The sequence below is a fragment of the Perognathus longimembris genome, chromosome 3 (assembly GCF_023159225.1).
Source record: "Perognathus longimembris pacificus isolate PPM17 chromosome 3, ASM2315922v1, whole genome shotgun sequence".
Classification (NCBI taxonomy): domain Eukaryota; kingdom Metazoa; phylum Chordata; class Mammalia; order Rodentia; family Heteromyidae; genus Perognathus; species Perognathus longimembris.
The window spans coordinates 15060377-15083107 of record NC_063163.1 but is presented as its reverse complement, the minus strand read 5'-3'; the positions used below and the strand labels follow the sequence as shown (position 1 = coordinate 15083107).

Below are 22731 nucleotides of genomic sequence, written 5' to 3'. Positions count from 1 at the left end.
GAACTTGGAAAATGAGTCAGGATAATAACTGCCTCTGTGCTGGAAGGAATGTATATGTGAAATATATAACAGAAATACCAAGAGTCATGATAAGGTTGTGTGTTTTTATAAAGATGCTGGTTATAGGAGTGAATAGGGTTATTTAAACTCAGAAAAAATAAAAATTAAGATTCATGGATTGTATTTTTTAATTATGACATGTGAATTATATAAGGTGGAGGTTCATGGTGACATTTATTTAAATATACCTTAGTTTAATGAAACTATAACAAAAAAGGAAACAATTGTTTCTAAATAGATGTTAATATATCTCATACAAAAATAAGGGCCGACACTAATTCCTTGTATTCAGGTTATTTCAAATAATTTATAGGCTATTGTGAAATCTTTATTCTACCCCCTTCAACTGAAAATATCCAGTTGTAAATCTTTGAAGTATTTTCATAAGTTTACAGTGTCTTCTGTTGTTTAGAGAAACAAACCTTTGAATACAGAATGTATTGCATCACTTTTGGAATTGATATGAAGTTCAGTAGAATCATTAGTTACACAGTTTCTGTATTTGAAATAATAACAAAATGCAAAAATTCTCCATTAGTAATTCATCCCATGTCTATGACCTTCTTTGAAGAAAATTAAATAAACCTAAATTTCTTTACTCAGCAGCTGTAATGTGACAGCCTAAAACGAGACTGATGTTGTTTATCCAAAACTGTATCTTCACAGCTGGCAAGTGTGAATATTATTTCTGGGAGCTATAACAATTCTCTTTATTTTCCATGAAATTAGTATCCATTGAGCGTTTTTTTTTTTTTTGTCATTTTTGTTTTATTTTAAGTTCTTGGTTGAAAATCACTTGTATGCATATGTGTATACATAGTTACACACATTTACACACTCAAGTGATTTAAAAGAAGAATTAAAGTAAAAAGAAGAATTAAAGTAAAGCTTGGCTACTGATGGTCACAAATAAGGAGGGATTTTATGAATAAGGACAAATGCAGTTTCATTCCAATATAGTATGTTACACAGTTGACATAAAACACATGCGAGTAGAGATGAGAGATCGCAAAACCCATTACACGCAAATAAATTCTCCTGAAAGCATCAAAATTAGATATTTGTATAGAACTGGTCTGAATATCACTCTTCTCATGCTTCCACACTGTGAGATGGGAAATAAATGAATGAACCCTAGGTTCCTACTGCATCGCCAGCTACTGCATCCATGAATTCAACTAACCGGGGATTGTAATTCTGCAAAAAAGAAAAATCTGCATTGAGCATTTACAGAGATTTTTGTTTTCATTTTTCCTAAGCAATAGAGTATAAAAAAATGTTTTACCCAGCAATTTGCTTCGTAGTATAAGGAGTATTTAAAGTACATGTGTGTATTACATAGGTTTTACATTCACATACTTTGTCACAGTATATATTGAAAAATTCAGAGCATTCTTCCTGGAAGGAGGAATGGCATCATCCTGAAAGCAGAATGGAGATGATCTTCATAGATTACAGAACTTGGTAGAACTTGAGAAAAATCAAACAAGTGAAATTCTGAGATACATGCAGTCTCTACGATTGAGGCTTTGGAGAGATAACTGTTAAACAATCATTTTAATAAAATTTTCTCTACTTTGGATTTTTGCACTTTCAACATTTTTTAAAGGACTGTTGTAAAGAATTAAATAATTTGGTCATTGCTTTGGGGTGTTCATTAGAATTCTATAACATGCTGAAACAGTCACAAGAAAATCCAGTTTTACTGAGCCATCTGAGTAAATAAATTCACCGAGTATGAATATTTTTAAGTAATCATGTCAATTACTTTATCAAAATGAAAAATGATTCTCATTAAATGATGTGTTCTTAATATTTCTACTCTTACTGTTTTTGTTTTAATATCAATTATGTTCTACATTTGTAATCCATTTTTGAGGGTTTTTTGGGTTGTTTTTGCCTAATTCATTTACTTCTACCTCCTCATGTCTCTGTCTCACCTTCCCCCATTCCTTTCTTTCCTCCCTCCCTTCCTCTCTCAATCTTCTATTTGTATTGCCAGGGAGCAAACCCAGGGCTTTGTAAATGCTAGAAAAGTTCATTGTCTCCACCCCTGCGTTTAGTTCAATGTAATGACATTTTTAATTATTTTCTGCAATTTACTATTTTATTCTGCACTCTGACAATTAATACTCAGCTATATCTAGTGTTTCATTTTATACTGCTTAATTTTTCCTTTCATTCTCTTATCATTGTCAACTCTGTCCAAAGTTGATCACTTCTTTCTTTAAAAACTGAATGGCCTTTGTCATTGTGCATAACAATATGTCTGGTGAAACTAAATGTAATATACTCTGCTAATGACTGTCTTCAATGTCTCATAGTTTCATATCCTCAATGTCTTTTAAAACCTCTTCAGCTGTGTCTTTCGTAAATTACCAGACAGTATGCATAAGTCAACTCTTGCCACCTTTATATCTAAAAATGGAGAAGGGCTAAGGTGACTCATATCAGATGGAAAACACAAGCCAACCCTTGGCATATCTTTTGCTCTTAATGAGAACCATGATTTGATTAACCAGATGGATGAACAAAAACTTGTATCATGCCCAGCTGTATCACTTCCTGATCTGCCCATCCCTCCCCCATCACTGCATCCATTTATAGCATTGGATTTCTGCCTTGGCATGTTCTCCTAATTTTCAGATTTGAACTGTTGCCTAGGATGACTTGTTTTTATATTTTACTTATTAGTTTGGAACTCTAGAGGCCAATGATTACCTGAATAGTATCCAAAATACTAATTTTTTTGAGACCATTCTCATTTGGACATTTGGCTGCCTGCTCTGGGGGTAAATGGTTGCAATTGGGATCATTTTCACCTTCTTGATCACTGACTGCTTTTGACTCTCTGAAGACACATTGGTTCAGAAGATCCATTTTGTTTCTATAGCAGCTCATTCATTGGTGTTTTCCTAAATATTGTGTATTTATTATCTGACATTGTATTTATTGCATCTTTCATGTTGAGTAGATACGTTGAGGACTCAGGATTTTGAAACTCAGTGTGTTCTATCTTTATGATTAAAATGAAAAACAAATGAAAGAAAACTAGTCTTTGAGTATGAATGTAACCACTAGGTAATTAACCTACTTTCTAACATTTAAAATAATTATTAACCCTAAATATTTATCCCTACATAATTAATAACAACTTTTTATTTAAAATATTTATATGTTTGTAATGTCATTTCTAATTTAGAATTTTACTGGTTTTGATCTCTAGATGATTTTATCTAAATTAATGTTGAAATTTATATTTTTACCTTAATTAATAATATAATAATATTATAATAATATTATAATATATTGTATATTTATATATCATATATCATATTCGATGATGTATAATAATTATAATAAGTACAAAACTGTAACAGTAACAGTAAAATGTTCAACAATTGCTCCTCATAGAAGTAGAATGGGAAGGGGAAGGAAATGCAGGTGAAAGTGAAGAACCTCATGATCGATCTCTAAGCCATAAACATTTCCCTTGTGGCTGACTGTAGACAATGCTCATCAGAGGCCTAGTGCAGCATGCTGATTGGTGTTCTCTCTACATCTTAACTAAAGCAAGTATAGACCCAGACATAATGGTGGGATTTGGGGGTTTTTTTGGTGTTTTTTTTTGTTTTTTTCTTTTTCCCCCCAATGGTTTAGTTATTAGATTTGGCATTGTTGTAAGTTGTGTTTTTTTGTTTTTGTTTTTTTTTTTTCCACTAGGGGAAAAATTCTCCTAGAGTGTGACATAGGGTGGCAACTGGATCAAGTGAATTAACATCACTAGTTGTACAGGATGTATCCATTGAAGAAGACCTGGCAGAGGCTGGCATAGCCAGTGGCAGCTGGCCATGAACATGAGAGTGACGACACACTTCTCGTGATCATTACACGCATACAAGCAAATGCAGTTTGCAAATTGAAAATGTTGCAATCAGTCAATATTTTTTTAATTTTACATCATACTGATACAGTTAGAGTTCTCCACTGGCAGAACTTCTTTGATTGGTCATTGGCTATAACTGATTATCACAATGAAACTATTGCTGGGCAGTGCAATCTAGAGGATGGTTAAAGCCATCAACACCTCTTTGGGGGTAATGTCCATTCATGATGTGCATGAATTTCAAATTGTAGTGAAAATCAGTATTCCCTAAGTATCCTGATTTGCTCTATTTATGCAACAAATATGAGCATCATGGGTTGATTCCATATCTTAACTCCAGTAAATAATGCTGCAGTGAACATAGTTGTGCTGGTAATTTCACTGTGTTGTTGTTGGCCTGAGGACCAATGAAATAGAGTAGAAGACTCAGAGATTGACCCTCAGACCTACAGCCACCTAAAATTTGATAAGGGCACAAAAAGCACAGGTTGGAAAAAAGACAGACATTTCAATAGTTGGTGCTGGCAATTTTCATGTAAATATATTCTTTCCTTTGGTGTGTGCATGTGTTTGTGTGTGTGTGTGTGTGTGTGTGTGTGTGTGTGTGTGTTTGTTTGTGTCTTAGTATCAGGGCATTAATTCACAGCATGAGTGTCAGGCTCGGGTTGCCTCCCCTGGCATGAGGATCAAGACTCAGCTATGCTTCTCACAACTCCCTTTCTCACCCTCTCCCCTGGTCACCCGGCCCGCAGGTAAGGCCAGGATGGGGCAGGGGAGCCAGCACTGACATCACGTGCACGCGGCCGGACAAGAACGCTTTGCCCACCTCCTTACCAGTAAAGAAAGCCAGGCATAGGCGGGTCTCGGAGAAGCTTCAAGAGCTATCTGATTTATTAAGGCGGGGGCAAGGACTAATGATAGCAAGAGAAGGCAATCGGCCAGGACGCTGATAGGCTGGGAGCTTGTCACATGACCCCCTCATGAGCTAACGTCACTCAAAAGCGCCGCGCCAGGGAGAGACTGGGGGCACCTGGGCTGGCGAGAAAGTTGTGGGCTGTTTGCAAAGCCGGATCCTCTGGTTCTGGACCCAGAGAACCGTAGCCTGCTTCCGCATTCCCCAGGGCTGGGAGAAAGGGCGGCATCTTGGGGGCGCTCTCCAATGCCCTTCACCCTGAAGTCCATAAAGCTGGACCCCAACACATGACTATTACCTCGGGTTTTGTACTAAAGGCTGGAACCTTTTTTTATTCTTTCAAATTTTTATTATCAAACTGTGGACAGAGAGGTTACAGTTTCATACATTAGGCATGGTATACATTTCTTGTTCTGTATGTTACCTTGTCCCTCATTCCGCCTCCCCTTTTGCCCCCATGAGTTTTTCACCAGTTTTACATCAAACAGTTTTGCAAGTATTGCTTTTGTAGTTGTTTGTCTTTTTTTTTTTTTTACCATGTATACCACTGTTTACCAGTATACAAGGTTTCCAATATACTCAGATAAGATTACAGAGATAGTGTAGGTACAACCACAGGAAGGTGATACAAGAACATCATCAATAGTAGAAGCTACAGTTACACATAGCACGTTGAAAGTAATTACAACAGTGATATAACAATCATTTCCATAACATGGAGTTCATTTCACGCAGCAACATCTTATGTGTTCATAAGGGTATAGCTATTGGGCTCTTGTGATCCTCTGCTGTGACTTGCCTAAACCTGTGCTAATTATTCCCTATAAGGGAGACCATAGAGTCCATGTTTCTTTGGATCTGGCTCACTTCACTTAGTATAATTTTTTCCAAGTCCTTCCATTTCCTTACAAATGGAACAATGTCATTCTTTCTGATAGAGGCATAAAATTCCATTGTGTATATGAAACACACTTTCCTGATCCATTCGTCTACTGAGGGGCATCTGGGTTGGTTCCAGATTCTAGCTATGACAAATTGTGCTGCGATGAACATTGTTGTGCTGGTGGCTATAGTGTGATTTTGTTTGTGGTCTTTTGGATAGATACCCAAAAGTGCGGCTGCTGGGTCATAGGGGAGCGCTATGTTTAGCCTTCTGAGGAATCTCCATACCGCTTGCCAGAGTGGCTGAACCAGAACTGAAGACCCAGAAATGAACCCACAGAACTACGCCTACTTAATCTTTGATAAAGGAGCTAAAAAATAGTCTAGAAGAAAGATAGACTCTTTAACAAATGGTGCTGGCAAAACTGGTTCAACACATGCAACAAACTAAAACTAGATCCTTATATATCACCCTGAACCAAAATCAATTCCAAATGGATCAAAGACCTTGAAATCAAAACAGTACCCTGAAAACAATAAAGGAAGGAATAGGAGAAACACTTGGGCTCCTTGGCACAGGACAGAACTTCCTTAGCCAAGACCCAGAAAGGCTACAAATCAAAGAAAGGTTCAACAAATGGGACTGCATCAAACTGCAGAGCTTCTGAAGGTCAAAGGACACAGGTCGCAAGATAAACAGAAAGCCCACAGATTGGGAGAAGATCTTTACCGGTCATACAATGGACAAAGGCCTCATATCTAAAATATATGCAGAACTAAAAAAACTACCTTCCTCCAAAACAAATCCTCAAAGAACCAATAGCCCTCTCACCAAGTGGACTAAAGACTTAAAAAGAGACTTCTCTGAGGAGGAAATGAGAATGGCCAAGAGACATGAAAAAGTGCTCTACATCACTGGCCATAAAAGAAATGCAAATCAAAACAACATTGGGATTCCATCTCACCCCAGTAAGAATGTCCTATATCAAGAAAATCAACAATAACAATTGTTGGAGGGGATGTGGCCAAAAGGGAATCCTACTTCGTTGTTGGTGGGAATGTAAACCTTTTTTTTTTTTTTTTTTTTTTTTTTGCTTGAATCTCATGATGTTCCATTAGTATGTTGGCTTCAAACCAGATCTCATCTTCCCAGGTAGGTAGGATTACAGGAATCTGTCACCGTTTATAGAATGCATCATATTTTGGTCCATTGATTGTGATTGATAACTGTTAACATTTTTTTAAGCTCATTTCTAAGTTTGATCATAGTTAAGATTATAATTAAGTCGTCTTAAATTGGTCCTGAGTAACATTGCCCAATAGTGTTTTTTACTCAGTAATTACTCAATAGTGTGATTTAATCTTTAGTGTGCCTCATACAACAGCTTAATTTTACTATTATGAAATAGGCACACTTTTCTCTTTCTCAAATAAGGAAGCCTCTGATGAAAAGTAATAAATAAATTAATGTGAAAATTAATTATGAATATTTTGACAGAAATTACATATCAAAAAGTAATTGAGGGCTGGGGATATAGCCTAGTGGCAAGAGTGCCTGCCTCGGATACACGAGGCCCTAGGTTCGATTCCCCAGCACCACATATACAGAAAAACGGCCAGAAGGGGCGCTGTGGCTCAAGTGGCAGAGTGCTAGCCTTGAGCAAGAAGAAGCCAGGGACAGTGCTCAGGCCCTGAGTCCAAGCCCCAGGACTGGCCAAAAAAAAAAAAAAAAAAAAAAAAAGTAATTGAGCCATTGTAGATGTTTCTTTCTCTATTAAGTTTTGAGTTTACGTAGGCTGTAATTTTTTTCTCTGCTCTCCATCAGTAATAATCTATGTGGTACTTAATAGGAAATATTAATATAATACCACTTTACTCATGATTGTTTTATTCCCCAAAAGTCATTTGGGTGAAAATGCATATTTAATTTTACAAGGTATGCAACCTAACTTTTAATTTTACAAATAATGCTATTATTATTTTAAAGCAGGTGCTTAAAACGTTTTCCCAGTTAAGAAACCCATAGAGTTGTTTTCAAGTAGAAATAAAAAAAAACTAAATATTAACAGTGACATATATAAAAGAGAACTGCAATGAACGATAACAAAATAGACATAATTTTCTTTCAGGTTATGTAAATGTAAATATATCCCACATTTTTCCTTTCATTTTTTTGTATAATACAATTTGGATTTAAGAATCAAACACATCCTTAAGAGTAGAAAATATTTATATCTTATTGTTTAATTTTCTCCTTTGTTATTTGTAGGTCATGGTACAAACTACATCATAGAGTTACAGTAAGTTCTATGCCATCAAAACTCATAGTATTTGTATACATAGCAAGCCATTTTGTTACATGACATAAATTTTCCTTATTTTTCAGGGGAGAAAGATGGGAAAGAGAAAGTAGGACTGTGAACATCTTTACTTCCTTCACAAGTAACACCTTCAGCCAGAACATTTCGGTGTTGACAAAATTACTATTTCGTTTTTATGGCAGTAATCAAAGGAAGATAAAGAAAACTTCCTATGCATATGTTGTGCTTACAAGTCCTCTGAAAAGTCAGATTTACTAGTCCTCAAGATTCTTTTGCTTCTCTATTAAAATTATCTTTCCAAAGTTTTTACTGAAAAGGCTGGAATAGCCTATGAAATCTTGCTTATGTGCAAGTGAGCATAACTATGCATTTAGACCCAATCGGATTCCCAAATGTTCAGTTTTCTTTTGAATAAGAATCTAGTAAGAGAAATTTCTGTTAATTTAAAGAAACATTATCATTGAGAGTTTTGAGAAAAGGACAAAAGTGTTCATTTTTAAAGGTATGAATCCACATATCTATGTACTAATAATGCATTCAAATAACTCTGTAAGACTTATCATGAATTTTAGATTTATCATTCAATAATCAATTTATTTACTATAAATTCATAATCATTTTTATCTCCATCTACTTATTAGGAAAGAACAGGGAATATTATTTTCCAGGAAAATTAAGCTTTTTTTTTTTTCTGCCGGTCCTGGGTTTTCAATTTAGGGCCTGAGCACTGTCCTTGGCTGCTTTTTCCTCAAGGCTAGCACTCTACCACTTGAGCTACAGTGCTACTTCTGGCCTTTTCTATATATGTGGTGCTGAGGAATTGAACCCAGGGCTTCATGTATATGACTCAAGTACTCTACCACTAGGCCATATTCCCAACCTCAAATTAAGCAATTTTTATCATCTATGTTTTCTTTTATGCGTAATTGATTAATAGATTTGACTAAAAATACTCAAGAATACAAGATACCTTAAAAGATGTCTTCCAGATTTTTAGCAGTATGGTGTGTGGAACTTTTAGGTTATGTGTTTATGATACTGGATGAAAAACAATATTAAGAGAAAAGTATAAGCATTTCTAAAAGCTCAAATATTGTACTATTTGAATCATTTATAAATAATTTAATCTATTTGAAAAATTCAAATGTTTAGCCCTAGCTTTTTCTTGTAATAGGTAAGTCTGAATTTGCAAATAGTAATCTATATTTTTTTCTTATAGTTCATGATTTCAAACTTTTTTCACCCAGTATCCTAACCACAAAGCCAGTGACTAACTCAGAAACAATTTGAAAGGAAAAGTCACCTAATCTGTTTTTTATTTAGCTCAAAGAACTTTTGTTGAAACATTCCTACAAATTTGTCACATCACTTTAGTGTCAGTGAGATTTCCTGTGGTTAGTGTGCTTTCTTTTATTCTTTCTTTATTGTAAAGGTGTAAAGAGGGGTTACAGTTAGTTACATATGGCAAGAGGTACATTTCTCATCAAGCTTTACTCTGCCCTCTCTTGTTGATGTTTTTCTCCCACTTTCCCTCCACTGCCCTGTTGGGCTCTGGAAGGGCAGTCCAGAGAGGCCTGCCTCTTCTCCCTCCATGGGGCTGCTTGGCTGTTAGCCACCCCACCCCCTTCTGGATCCAGAACTGGAAGAGATAGCAAACCAGTCCGCCTTCCACCTCAGCCAGGTTTGGATATCATAATTGCGCCGAGCTGAGCCCAAGAGGTTGGTTCTGTGGGCTGTGATCTCCGCCTCTAGAGGAAGTTCTGTGACATCACTATGATGGGCAGCTTAGCAGCCTATTGCTAGTATGCAGTTAGTCCCTCCCCTTCCTGCCTCCATTACTGTTATATAAGCCCCTCCCCTGAGTAAATCCGGTAGAAGTTCCAGAAGCTTACCCCAAGACAGCCCATGTGACTCCCATGTCATTCTTTAAGTGTGCAAGGTGAGGAGGGGCATCTTGCGACTACACACCTCCAAGGTTTGCACATTGGGCCGCACTCCAGCTTTCTGCCTGGCGGGATGGAAGGTGAAAGGGGTCCCGACACTGCCCCCCACCCCATGTTGTAAAGTTCATTTCCAAAGAAGTGTCTTGTGAGTATCACTGCTGCATTGATGCACTGATTACATTGGTTCACCATTAGTCCTTGGTCTCACCATTGTTTTGTTCCTCTTCCTTTCCCCAAATCAGACAAATGCATATATAAGACCCAGGGTATCAAAATCAAATACAGTGACAACAGAGAAAAATCAAAGAAAAAAAATGAAATAACTTCACTCAGTACATTAACAACAATAAAAGTCTCTATCAGCCACCAGAAACAGGTTCAACTAAAAGCATGTGTCCAGAACTTCCATGGACTTAGATTTGTGACTTGTTTTGAAAGACCTCATATACTTCATAATGTAGATATCAATAGGGTGATTATATCTGTGTATATATTTTACATAGGTAGTATGATGGTACTAATAATATGAAATGTCTAAGTAACTTGTGACATTTTAACAAATGCATAATTTCAGAAATACATGACAATTTCCTCTTATTTAAAGATTTTAAATAGCCTTTGGAGGGGTGTCATTTGAATGGATAACTAAAGTAGCTTCTTGAGTCAATAAATATACAAAGATAATTTTTTTCTTTCAATATTCCAATGTGGACTAAGGCTCGAGAAATTATTTTATGGTTTTATATGTTGAAATGTTGAGGATACCTTAACACTTCTCTAGAACATATTTTGATGACAGTGACTGAGGGTAAAGTTTGATAAGATGTTTGCCTTTTAAACTCTTTTGTTTGTTTGTTTGTTTTGCCAGTCCTGGGGCTTAGACACAGGGCCTCAGCACTGTCCCTGGCTTCCTTTTGCTCAAGTTAGCACTCAACCACTTGAGCCACAGTGCCACTTCTGGCCTTTTCTATATGCGTTGCTGAGGAATTGAACCCACGGCTTCATGTATATGAGGCATGCACTCTACCACTTGGCCATATTCCCAGACTGCATTTTAAACTCTTAAGGACTCAACTAATATGTACATAAATTCTATACTTTTGGCTCTGTTTCTTGAATAGGGATAAGTATAGGCTGAGAGCAAGGGGTAAATGGTTAGCTGTACTTGAAGTTTTTTTATTTTTATTTTTTGGCATAGTCATAGTATTGAAATGATATGTATTCTTCTTCATTAATGTTCAAAGAGGGTCATAACATGAAAAAATGTGATTATAATACACAACATTGCAAAATTCTAATTCATGTTGGATACAAAAGGATATATTTCTTCATATTTTTCTTAGAGATAAATGTATCAATTAAGCTTAGAAATTGATTCAAAGTAGAATTTGCCTTTTTGAACTCATTAAAGCGGACTTAAATCAGCGGAGACACAAACTTCAAAAACATCCCAAGTAGCAATTACTAACTCTTCAAAGAACATTTTATGTTTTTCTGTCAAAGCCTTATATGTATAAAGATGTCAGGGTTTGAGTTGTGTATAAAAAATCATTTGTGTGAAGAAAACTATAATGTTTTATAACATTATAATTTCATTTAAATTTAGCAACGAATAGAAAAGACAAAATCAAAGCAATGTTAAGTTTCCATAATTTTTCTGGTAATTTAACAAGATGAAAGAGAAGGATACATCTTTATAACTATATTTCTAAAATTATAAACATAACCAGTTACTTTCACTTTATAATTTTCATCATTTGTGCTCTATAGTTCTGTTTTATGAACACAATTTACCATGTGTCATAAGATCAGTGTATCTGTAAGTTTGAAATATATTTTCCTTTTCCTCCTATTCAAACACTGATTATTCCCCACTCCCTCTACAGTTATTTCTATTTTTTCTCTTTTTGTTTCAATAGATTTACTTTACATTAAACTCCATTTGACAGAGTTAGAATGTCATATGGTATTGTTCATCTGTTTCCGTCTGGTTAGATTAGTGACTATAGGATTCATGTCTTTTTTTCCATTCATGTAACTTCTTGGTATCTGTTTAATCCTGTGGTTTTAAATTCCCAAGAGTGATGAATTTTTACTATAAATGCTATCTACCTTTTTATTAATTATTTCTTAATTGACAATGCTCATAGTCTGTTTTGTAGCCAGAGCTCACACAAGAGAACTTAGTCATAGGTTTCTCCTTGTCATAAACAGATGTTTACTTTACTAAAATAACTAATGCACTTATTTCTGTTAAAAAAATATTTGGCAAAGCAATGTGAAATATGTTGTGAAAACTAATCTTACTGTTAAAAAAAAAGAAAGACTTTGTGAGAAAAGCAAATGTTTGGGAAAATGAAGTGAGCTTACCAAAAGAACTTTACATTATTCAACAGTACATATTTATCCATATTTTCAAATGGTGATACATATATACATATACATATGTACATATGGTAGTTTATGAATTTCATTTTAGAAATAATAATATACTATTTTGAACATATTTTCATATTAATATACAAAGTAGAATATTATTGTTAGAATCACCATACAACATATTAAATATCTGGAATATTTTTACTCTGTGGCTCTAAATGTTTGGCCATTTGTTCAACATTTTCCCAGTTCCTTTTCCTGCCCTTCCAGAGAAACGTCCCGCTACTCTCTACTTTAAATTGTACTTATAATTAATGTTATAGGCAACCTCTTATTTTCAAGCATAGTCTAATAGGGAAACAGAAACAATTCATAATTAAAAATGATTCATTGTGTCTTCAATATACAGATTACGGCCATGAGCTGGTGGCTCAGGCCTGTAATCCTAGTTAATTAAGCAGCTAAGATCTGAGGATGGCCATTTGAAGGCACATTGTACAGAAAAGTCCCTGTGAGACTCTTACCTCCAAACTATTCAAAAAATGCTGGGAGCTGTTCAAGGGTAGAGCACCAACCTTCACACAAAAAGGCTCACCAACAGAGTCCAGGCCTGGAGTTCAAGTCCCAGGAGTGGAAGAAACACACACACAAACAACAAATTATGTAAATTTTCTAACTTAAATCCTCTTCCCAAACCTGTATTTTTGTGAATTTAGAGTAACTAATATAAAATAAAATTGATGCTCTTATTACAAGATAAAACTATGTTATTTTTGTTTTAGGTTGGTTTTCCAGATCTTGATTAATTTCTACTTTCATCAAAATAATTATCTTTTTGTCATTTCAAGGAGTGAAAATAAACTTCAATTTTCCTAACCCTGAAAACTTCTATAGTGGAAGAAGGAATGAATTAAGGGCAATGCTGATCCTTTCCTTGGATCCAAGGTCAATGGATTTATTGTTCAATCTGTAGGGAAACCATTGAGATGGCCTAAACATGATCATTTTAAAAATAAAATTAAACAAATTAATAATAATAGAATCCCTGTCTTCATGACCAAAAGAATTTGAAATCAAATTCCTGTCCTAAAGTACTGGAAATTAATTATATTTGATATTTTCTCTCATATATGTCATTTTCATTCCTTATTCTACAGTGAATCCCCACCCTACCCCAAATTACTCATATATACATGTATCTCTGCTAAGAATCAAGGGAAGAATGGAAGTGTGGTTTTGGCCCATTCCTTTTTTTACTTTATTCTTACATTCTTCTATCATTGCGGTAATGTTTGTTTGTTTTTCCCCTGGGTGTATATGCTTTGGCATTCTGAAAACGGTGACTGCTAAGGGGAAGGTGTGGTTTGCCTTCTGCTTTACTAGTCCTTGAAGAGCTTGGGGTGGGTGTGGGGGTCACAAGAAGAGATTTTTTTCTGTACTTAGCATATAACATAGCGTTGTGTTTTCTTCAGAGTTTCTTTTTCTAGTTTTTTTTTGTTTTTTGTTTTTTTTTTTGCCAGTCCTGGGGCTTGGACTCAGGGCCTGAGCACTGTCCCTGGCTTCTTCTTGCTCAAGGCTAGCACTCTGCCACTTGAGCCACAGCGCCACTTCTGGCCATTTTCTGTATATGTGGTGCTGGGGAATCGAACCTAGGGCCTCATGTATACGAGGCAAGCACTCTAGCCACTAGGCCATATCCCCAGCCCCTCTTCAGAGTTTCTTGTATGTTTAATAAACATCGAATTTCTTTTGAGTTAAGTCAATAGATGGTGGTTGGGCTGGGCGTTGCTGGCTCACACCTGCAATGAATGCTAGCTACTCAGGAGCCTGAGATCTTAGGATCGCAGTTCAAAGCCAGCCTGGGCAGGAAAGTCCATGAGACTCTTATCAGCAATAAGCTATCAGAAAACTGGAAGTGATGTTATGGCTTAAGTGGTAGAGCACTTGCCTTAGCTGAAGACGTCGGGGATGGAAACCAGGCACAAAGTTGAAGCCCAAATACTGACCCCTCGAAAAAAAAAAATGTTGCTGTTTGAAATAAGTGTGTGCTGCTAAATAATCAGAAAGTAAACGTGAAACACCTCAACGAAAAGGGATACATTTTCACTTAAAATTGTACGATTCATGCCATTTAATGATATTTTGTAACTTTAATTATAATCCAATTATCACTAAAACTTGAGGTTATGAAAGCTTCACATTATTTGTATTGACTCAGGAACTCAGGGTGTTCACACTTTTGATGATAATATAGCAAATGTGTAATGTACATCATCCTTACTCGCATTCCATTACTCAGAATTCATTATGGAAGAAGCTGCCAAAAGACTTTCCTTTCATGTCTCCTAAGAGGATTTTGTAATACTCAGCCAACATTTTACCCTCAAAAAATTAGTAACATTGAATAAATGAGGTGAACACAACAGAAAATAATGTAAAAGAGAGAGAATGTGGAAGCATATGTCAGCTAGTTCTCAAAGAGGGAGTAGAGACACAAAGGGTGTAAAAAACATTACAGGGCTGAGGACTTCACTAAAGAGTTCTTTGTGGCTGTTTAAAATGAAAGTGAAATATGTGAGTTATGCAGAATTTGTTGGCCTCAAACCTGTTATTCTCATTTATTGTAATGCTTAGAGCCAGCACTCTACCACATCCCTGAACAGTTAATGTCTGTCACCTCCAGCTTTGCTCATCCTGTGAGTAACATTGAGAGAGAAATGCTCTTCTGTCTTTTTAGTCCTCAATCATACTGTTCTCCTTTGCCCTCCATTCTAGAGATGGGGATGCATTCTTCTTTCAAATTTCCCAATTTTTTATCACTTGGTTATTTCCATATCATTTTATAACTATAACCTATGTTAGTTATGCTTGCATTAAAAGTACTTCATTGAAATTCTATGCAAATGGAGCTATATTTACTTAAATGTGAAGGTTTTGTTGCTTAATTCAATTGTAACATATCACGAAGCTATAATTAATAGAAGCAAAGGTAAATGAAATACCCAAAGTTTAAATGCCAATGAAATTATCTTAGTGCTACTACCTCAAATGTATGCTTGTGAGAATGTCAGCAGCCCAGTAACAGAAACACATTTTATTATATCCATATTATGAATCAGGCCAAGAGAAAAATAGAAGAGTTCCTCCTTTTCCCTCTGCAAGGGCTATATTTACTCCTTAATATCACATCTAATGGCTCTCATTTATTAAATTGTCATCAGATCAATTGTATTTCTAGGAATTAATAATCAAAGTTATGGTAACAGAGTAGTTCAATCCTTGTTATATGCATGTCCAACACTTTTGCTTAGGTGAATAATTTTTGGTACCTCAAAAGAGTGTCGTCAATTACATAGCATTGTCTCTTCTAATATTCTAATTCTCTGTAGTCATTTCAAAACTCTATGTCAAGTGGTATTGTGTGAATGGCTTATTTATATTCTGTAAACTGTGACCTGGGACTCATTTTAACTCAATGAGTAGTGATGTGCCTTTATTACTTCATTGAGATCAATCTCAGTGAAGTAATTTGCAATAAGATATTATATAAGACTTAAGTCCAATTCAACCTCAATGATTTGAATTCTAAATTCCTTGCTGTCTGTATCTCTTCCTGAACCAATTTAAGTTCCCCTTTGCCTTATCCAATGGAAATACATACTATTTATAATAAAGGTTATCTAATCTTCCTCTCTAATAAAGATAATTTGGTAAGAGAAATGGTCACTAGGCTCACATGGCAGAAAGAATACAAGAAAGCCACGGTCCCCCTTTTTGGTTTGATAAAGACACTGCTTTTATTCATTAAGGCTCCATTTTTTATGACTTAAATTATTTATGGGGCTCTTTACAAAACTGGAGTTAGGATATCAGCATAAAATTTTTTGAGAGGTAATAGTTATTCAGCCCACTTCATAGTCCATTAAATGATTAGGCACAGTGGCCATATCTCAAATTTTCCACAAAATAGTAATGTTTGTCTTTTTATAATTAGAATTTAGGAAAACACAAAATGTCAAGGGAAAACTAGAGAGTTTGTTATCCAAAGAAATAACCAACCAGGTTCTAATGCTCATACCTATAATCCTAGCTACTGAAAAGGTTGAGATCCATAAGAAATCAGTTCACAGTCAATTGGTGAAGAACAGTCTATGAATCACTATCTCCCATTAACCAGCAAAATTCCAGATTGGTGGTATGGTTCAAGTGATGGAGCAACAGCCAAGAGCAATGACAACAACCAGAGTAACAACAAAAAGATCAAAAAAAGCCTACCAAGGGTATCCAGATTTAAGCTCAAATACTGTGACGTGCAGGGTACTCTCTCTCTCTCTCTCTCTCTCTCTCTCTCTCTCTCTCTCTCTCTCTCTCTCAATAATTTGATTATTAGAAGAATTGTTCGAGTTGAGAAAGTTGAAAAAGAAGCCATAAGATGAAAATGTGGAATTTCACACTAGTAGTGTAAGTTGTACTTTTTTATTTTTTTAAATCACAAAATGCTTTTATTTCAATTATATAACCCTTATGCTTGCCACAAATTCTGCTGAGGTTTTGGTCCTTTTACTTTCATTTATAAATTTTAACAGTAGTACACATTTACAATTTCATAAATGGTCAACAGAACTCATAATGTACATTCCCTTGTGTTAAACAATTTTTATAGTTACTTTTCATTCAATTTATTTAAATGTTTCTTTATATAAAAAATATGTATTTCCTTCAAGTAGATCAAAGCAAGAACTTCCCAGTATGAATATACCAAGAAACAACAAATAAAAATATTTATGCCAAAGTACCAAAAATTATTCAACTCTTAAAGCTACCTACTTTATACAAACTACTAATTAGAAGTTTGTATGAAAAGTATTTGTTTGGGGCTGGGGATATAGCCTAGTGGCAAGAGTGCCTGCCTCGGATACACGAGGCCCTAGGTTCGATTCCCCAGCACCACATATACAGAAAACGGCCAGAAGCGGCGCTGTGGCTCAAGTGGCGGAGTGCTAGCCTTGAGCGGGAAGAAGCCAGGGACAGTGCTCAGGCCCTGGGTCCAAGGCCCAGGACTGGCCAAAAAAAAAAAAAAAAAAAAAAAAAAAAAAGAAAAGTATTTGTTTGTACTCTTCTTTGCAACAATGATTAGACATTCAAACAGACAAATAAATTTGAGGCTATGTATTTTTGAAATGACAGTATCTCCTAAATACTACACTAGCAAATGAAATATCAAATACCACTTCTAGGGGGGAAAAAAGTTTAAATTTATTTATATAAATGAATTTGATGCATCATCCACATGGAATCACAAAATAAACTCGGGTATCACTGCAGTGTGACCTGAAGGCACTGATGTGGGTTCAACAGTTCTGAGAGAAAGCAAACAACTCCTCCCCATTTCTTCCACACACATCTCCTTGCCCCAAACCATCAGCTGAGGTTCTCAGTTGAACATCTTACAACACAGTGACCTATATACTACTTAATTGTTTATCTCCTCTAAATAAAATGCCATACACATATATCTGAATGAGACATAACTATTTAAATGTCCATTATATAGTCATATTGCAGAAATCTAAGGATGCTATTTGGTTATTTCAGTTAAAGGCTGATATATTTGGTCAAGAATAACCACATTCATATTTTTACTTCAAGCTGGAGTCCAGACAGTGAGGGCATACACTACTGTTTGGCATTGATTATGGGATGCTCTTGATTCGAACTTAAAGTGAAAACAAATGTATCTTTCTTTCTAATCTGGGTGATCATATCAACGATTCAATACTAATTAAATACTAATCTATTGGTAATAGTCTATTACTTAAAGTGGATGGTTGTCATACAATGCTTCTACAGCATTTCAGAACATTTTGTGAGCATGAGCAGTGGAAGGGAAGACAAGGGTCTCTTGTGACTGGGTTCACTGTGCAGTCCTGGAGCCTCGTTCTGCAGCCTGTCCTCCTCCACTCCTACCTGCTGCTGCCATCTGGCCTATGACATACATGTACAGTCTTCTTTGCTCTTGACCTTCTCGCTCCCTCTTCGTGGATGTCCCCAGCATTCTGAGTCAAGCTCTCCGGGCTCCTCTGCAGACGCTGACAAGTTGTCATTATCCAAACTGATAACATCTAGAACTTTCACAACTGTCTGACCTTAGTGTTCGGCACCATTAACACCTTGTGAGGGACCTTTCTTTTCAAGCAGAGAGCTGCTGTTTCCCATTTCATTCTCGAGTTCTGCAGAACTGCTCTGATCTTTTGTAGTCTGCTCATCTCATTTATTGCTAGCACCAGTGCCTGTCGACTGAACTGTACCATTCTCAAAAGTCAACGTGTCTCCTCCAGCCGTGACTTCCCCTTCCTTTCTGCTGATCTCATCATCCTGGCGGCTCACTGTGCCCTCCAGTGCAATTTCAGGATTTTCTGTCATCTTCTTTAGGGCTTGTGTGACTTGGCTTTTGCCAGCAAGCTGCACCTGCCCCTTTCCTCAGCTTCACCTGTCTGTGCGCCCCGACATGTTAACGTGCGCCTAACATCCAGGGGGGTTTCTACAGGGGCTGGCGTTTTCTTCTTGTTTTTCTTTTTCTTGTTCTTCGTCTTCTTCTGTGATGAATCCAGTGCCTCCGCCGGCTGGAGGTTGTACTTTTTTATACTGACGGTATAAGTTACAAAGTACGTTGTGATGGATTTCACTACCCTTCCTTATTTTCTTAAAAAAATCTATTTATTTTGGAGGAACTGGAGTTTGAACTTAGGGCCTGCTGCTTCACTTCCTCCTGAGACATGGCCCCAGTACTAAGTTTGTTGTTAATAATTTTCAGTCTCCCAATATTATATAGGCCAAACTCAAACCAAAATAATTCTAACTGCTACCTATGTAGCTGTTTTACACATGTGAGCCATAAAGCCTAAGTGAAGAAATGAGAATTATGTGTCTATCATATTCAAGATAGAAGGTACACTGCAACGTGTCTTTTGATATGGTAAGAAGATATAATACCCGGAAGATATTCTCATTAAAAATCTTGCCATACCAGTGGTGTTGGAATACTTGGTTTCTACATCATTCTCTGGCTTATAAAAATTTAAAACTGTTCCAGTACATTATTGTAAGCTTTTACAAATGAGAAAATGATGGTTAAAATATAATATAAAAATGAAATGAGTTACTTCATGTTTGTTCAGTGAAATCTAGTTTAAATCCCTATAGAATGGAAACTGCCTGGTGAAACTGGTGTACCAGATACAATTCTAAAAATAAGACTGTGCTAGAAACATGAAACCCTTAAATTCAATGGCAGTAACAGGTGCAGCTTTAATGAAATACATTAGCATGTTAAGATAAACAAAGCTAAACATAGTCAGATGGATAACGATCAACATCTTTATTTACTGAATTCCACAGGAAAGACTTGAAGACATTAGAGAAATGCACCTTTAAGATGAGATATAAAGGCTCAAAGAATCTATTTTAGCTCTTACAGATTTTAAATCATAGTTGCTCCATTTTTCCATCTACACAGCCAGAAAACAAAGAGCTGGTGAAACATTTAAATGTATCAACAAGATATAATTTAACAGTCAGTGGATAAGGTACTGAACCAAATTCTATGTATAAAAACTCCAAAAGCACAGAACCCCATACACAAAAAATAAGACATTAGTTTGGAATTTCTAACGAATTTTCAGCTTGTTCCCCTCCTATTATCCTAACATGTCCCTTAATGTCATAATTCTTTTTTAGTGAAGTAGTATTAACACTTTGCTCTTGGAAGAAAATTTCTGGTATATTAGGTATGTCAGTGTTGGAAGAGCTCTCAATATGTAATGAATACTGTGTCTTTAAAAAAATATTTATGGAAGCTGGTATAAGGGGAATTAAAGCCTTTGGCATTGGTTCATTTTTTAAATTTTTCCTTCTTTATTGTCAAAGTGAAGTACAGAGGGGTTACAGTTTCATACATTTCTTATTCAACTTTGAAAGGTAAGATTCAGATCTCCAGTTAATAAGAAAACCTCATTTCTGTATAACTCACATAGGAGAATATACTTTGGTAACATTGTAGTTACATTGATAATGAGTGACAAATACATTTATTCCTCAAAGTGGCTATATGAAAAGGTTTTAGAAAAGTTTTAGAGTAGTAGTGCTTGGCAATACAGGACTCTTCTTTATGATTATGTGCTTTAAAATTATTTTAATAACATTGCAGTATTTTATCATAACATATTAAATACATATTAAATATGTATTTAATAGTAAGAAGCTGCTTAGTGTGATAATAATGAAATTATGGTCAAAATTATAATGTACTTGTACAAATACATTTTTGGAAAGTATTTCAAATCAATTCAATTTTTCCAAGTATCTACATGCCATTGGCCTCGGAGAGCAGACACATATTAAATTATATTTTATTTTTATATTATGATTTTTTTAGCATTTTCTTTTTGATATTGCATACTCTTCCTTATTTAAAATATTTAACTGTATTAAACAGTTAAAGGTTATTACTTTGTAGAATATTGATAGTACAATTTTATTTTCTTAGTTTTTCTTTCTATATTTCCATTAAATATACTAATCTGTGTTTACAGCTTTCCTCCTTTAAGCAATTCAAAACTCAAGATAAAGAATTGAATTTTTAGTAATATAAAATAATCAATTCAAACTAAAACTTCATTTTATTCTCTGTTGGCCACAATGGATTTGGATGAGAAATCAACTGTTAATTAGATTTTTTTCCTTTGTTTAAATTATTTTCCCAAGTTATTTTGAAGTTTATAATTGTACTTTAGATTTTAATATTTGCATGAGTCATATTTCAGTATTCCATGTATTAGTGTGTTCCTTCTTGACATATATGATTGGATTTATTAAATTTACTTTGTTACTACATTTACATAGCATACATTAGCTGTAGAAAGGGTGTTATTTTTATAATATCACACATGCATACCATGTACCCAAATCAAATTCCAGCCCTCTATGATTTCCTTCCATCCCATGCTTAAACTAATTTAACAGGACTTATTATTCTGTGTTGATATATATGTTTAAAATAGTTTAGCCATATTCAGCTCCTCTTCATGCTGTTCTTTCTCCAGAAACTTTCAATTGTTCCCACTCACAAACACAATCTGTTCTACATTCCTGTCATTAATTTTAAAGACTAGATATTACAAAAAATGAAGACAATGCAATACACACACCTACACCCCCCACACACATATTAGTGTTGTTTATTGTTGTTGTTTTTTTACCATGATGACCTTTATTTCTACTGATTTTCCTGCATACAACAAAGCACTAGTCTATAAAGTGATATGTATGTATTGCATATTTTACCACTCCTCAAGTGCTGGCCATATAGTTAGAGTGCATATTTTAACTATTGTGACTAATGTTTCTATAAGCCTAGGTGTGCTTATACCTCAGCTATATGTTGATTTTCACCCTTTCAGATATATGTTTCCTGAGAAGGAAGATAGTAGGATTATATGCATGGTAGATGTATCTTAATATTTAAAAAGGAACCTCCACAATGACTTCCATAATGGCTGGCTTAAGTTACAATTTCATTACCAGGAAAATTGGTACCTCTTTCTTCAAATCCTCATCAGCATTGTTGTTCTTGTTTTCTTGATGAAAGATACTTGACATGTGAGATGAAATTTTAATGATGTTTAGATTTTTGTTTCCTATATGACTGAGGATGTGGATATATTTTCAATCTTTTTAGCAATTTGTACATTTTATAAATGTGTTCAATTCACTTGCCCACCGATGACCTTGATTATCTATTGTTTTGCTATGTAAATTTTGTTTGTATTCTGTGTTGTATCTGATAGATATATGACACCTATATTCAAAATTGTGTCAAGTTATTTTTAGTGATAATATTTCCTTTAATATGCAGAAACTTTTAAATAGGATGCACTCTGATATGCCAATTCTCATTATTTACTATGCAGTTGGAGTCTTTGTGAAACCTAAACCTATATTTTCAATAGTTTGTATAGACTTTGACTAAAAGTTTCATGTCTTTAAATATCTTTGATTCACTTAGAATTGATCTTTGTGGAGTTTAAGGGGCAGGGGTTGGGTCAATCTTCTATATGTTAAAGAGTCTTATTTTTGCTTTTGGATATAGTAAACATATAGTTTGGGTATAGTAAATATATAATTGATGACACTTTTTATCATTATATTATCTCTCACATTCTCTTATTTTTGGATTAATATTACCAATATGATAGATATTTTCATATTATACATCCACCAGATATTTTGAGTTTCTCTGTTTTCTTATTCTTCAGGTTATATAAATTAGTAATTTTCTTAGAAGCTTAT

At 35.0% G+C, this 22731-nt stretch overlaps 1 long non-coding RNA gene across 1 annotated transcript; it reads right to left on the bottom strand.

Moving 5' to 3' along the window:
- Positions 1–28: 28 nt before the first annotated feature.
- On the bottom strand, positions 29–19023 carry LOC125347844. Its single transcript, XR_007210271.1, has 3 exons — positions 18893–19023; positions 10961–10967; positions 29–39 (listed from the first exon to the last, which is right to left on the bottom strand). It is a non-coding gene; the product is annotated as an uncharacterized LOC125347844 (long non-coding RNA).
- Positions 19024–22731: the final 3708 nt, after the last annotated feature.